Source organism: Odocoileus virginianus, chromosome 5 (genome assembly GCF_023699985.2).
Source record: "Odocoileus virginianus isolate 20LAN1187 ecotype Illinois chromosome 5, Ovbor_1.2, whole genome shotgun sequence".
Lineage (NCBI taxonomy): Eukaryota > Metazoa > Chordata > Mammalia > Artiodactyla > Cervidae > Odocoileus > Odocoileus virginianus.
In genome coordinates, this window is record NC_069678.1 from 81,340,781 (window position 1) to 81,343,430 (window position 2,650).

General features: G+C 44.1%; 1 pseudogene; it reads right to left on the reverse strand.

The window, feature by feature from the left end:
- Window positions 1-562: 562 nt before the first annotated feature.
- On the reverse strand, window positions 563-1,598 carry LOC110139491 (small ribosomal subunit protein uS8-like; annotated as a pseudogene).
- Between the last annotated feature and the right edge of the window lie 1,052 nt (window positions 1,599-2,650).

Consider the following 2,650-nt stretch of genomic DNA (forward strand, 5'->3'; position numbering starts at 1 on the left):
CAAGGTGACCTGGAGTCAGTGACTGCAGTGCTGCTGAAAACCCAGGAAGCCTCTCTCACCAGCTCTCACTATTGTTTCTCTCTGAATATATGCTTCCTTCTTTCTCTCTACTAACTTTATCTGCATCCCAGTAAACAGTTGTTTTTTTTTTTTAAAGGGCTTATCTCTGCTTATGTATTCTCCATTTAAGAGAACAGACAGGCAAACAAAAACAGGAGTCCCCTAAACTCAGTTCCAGAATCTTAAGGAAAGACTATGAGTAGCCTGCTTTAGTCAGGCGCATGGTTCAGCCAAGTTCACAGCTCAAGGATGCTTCACCTTGTTCTCTCTGCAGAGGGTACCCCTGGAGCACAGCCCTCTGTGCAAAAGAATATGGATGATGTGAACGTGAATGATGCCCCTTGGACTTGTGCCACCATTCTGAACCAGTCCGCTGGGGTCTAGAGGCAGAGTCCTGTTGTGAGAGCCTGGCAGTTGGTACTCTGCTCCTGATATCATAGTGGGGAGTGAAGCGGATTTGCAGGAAGGGGAAGTTACCATATGAGAGGGAATTATTGGGCACTCAGGTGACAAACTCATTGATGTTCACTACAAGAGGGTATGTTGATTTAACTTTATATTAGATAAAGGGTAGGCAAACTACATACAGCCTATAAGCCAAATTCGGTCTGTTGGGTTTTTGTAAATACAGGTTTATTGGAAAACAATTATGCTTGTTTGAGTGTTGTTTATGGCTGCCCTTTTTCAGTACTGGCAGAGTTAAGCAGTTGCAGCGGGAATCCCATGGTTCACAAAGCTACATTATTTACTGTCTGGCCCATTACAGAGGAAATTTGTTCACCCCTGTATTAGACCCCTGCTGCTCAAAATGAGGTTCGCAAGCCAGCAGTCTCAGCATCACCCGGCAGCTTGTCAGATCTCCACTTGCAACTGCTGAGTCAGAACCTGTTCTTTTTTTCCCCAGTGAGGCATTTTCTTTGCGTGTATGTATTACTTCCCAGGTGGCGCAGTGGTAAAGAATCCGCTTGCCAACGCAGAAGACTCAGGAGATACAGGTTCAATCCCTGTGGGAAGATCCCCTGGAGGAGGAGATGGCAACCCACTCCAGTATTTTTACCTGGAGTATCCCATGGACAGAGGAGCCTGGTGGGCTACACTTCCATGGGGTCACAAAGAGTTGGACACGACTGAGCAACTGAGCATACACACATTATATCCCTTGAAAAAGAAGCCCAAGACTTTCCCTCCTGTGTGTTTTCATCTTGCTTCTTTGTGGTCCTTGATGCCAGCTAAGTTTATCAGTATAATGAAACCGAAGTGACTGGATGGGAGCAGGTTATTCTGCCATTTTTCTAGATCTTTGAGTTGTACATCAAATCTGGGTCTGATCTCCACATTTGTGTATCTTGCCTGTGAGGTTCACAACAATTTTCCCAGCTCTGTGATCATCAGTGACTTCAGATTGGCCAGTTTAACCATGCTCCATCATCACAGTTAGACACTGGATGTTGGCTTTGGAGCACAGGCTAATAAGAACCTCTCTTTTCAGCATCGTTGATGCTCTTGAGACTATCAGTCAGAACATTTGTGTGCACCATTATGACAGCACAGAAAGATGGCAGACAGAACCTGCTTTTTAACAAGATCCCCAGGTGATTTGGAGGCACATTAAGATTTGAGAAGCACTATATTAAACTCCTCAATGGGCACAATCAATATTATTGAAACTTTTGTTTCGCACCAGCCCCTTTTAACCTGCTGGGACATGATGCAATCTCCCATGCACATTAGACTAGTGTGCTACTATCTCTGGATTCGATGCAGTGAGTTTTTTTCAGAATATGTCAGGGAAGAGTGTCATTGCAGTCAGCCAGAATCAGCCCAGACAAAGGGATACCTGGCTACAGTTTATTAGGTACCTACTCATTCGTTCAGTAATAACAAATATTTATTGAGAGCACGCTCTGTGCTGAACCCGAACATTGAACGACAAATGGTGAACAAATTGGCTCAGTCTCAGTCCTCCCAGTTGTGAATCTTTCATACATCATCTCATTTAATTCTTCCTATAACTGGGACGTCTCTGGTAATCTGGTATCTAAAACTCCGCACTCCCAAAGCAGGGGGCCTGAGTTTGAGCCCTGATCAGAGAACTAGATCCCACATGCTGCAACTAAGACCTGGTGCAGCCAAATAAAAAATAAATAAATAAAATTCTGTTTCTGATCTATGAGGTGGGGATTTCAATCCCCATGAGGACATTGAGGCTCAGAGAGGTTAATGACTTCCTCAAAGTCATGTGACTGGTGAGTGGCAGAGCTGAAAATAGAATCTATGTCTACCTGACACCATGGTTTATGCTTTTTCCTAGGCAGCACTGCTAGACATGGTTCTAGGAGATTATAATCTAAATTAGGTCTACAGCCAGAGAGCCAGTGTTTTATAGATAAGAAGCAGAATATTCTTATCTCCTACTTCCCAGATACAGTCAAGATGATGCTGTAAGATTGGGGAAGGCTGGAAACTAGAGGACCCTCTCTTCAAAGTGACAGACCTGGCACCTTTATCAGTGAGAAGGACAGATAATTCTGGTTCAATTACTTCTTTCAGACACTTGGAATGAGGGATTCACCTAAGGTCCTAGGGTAGG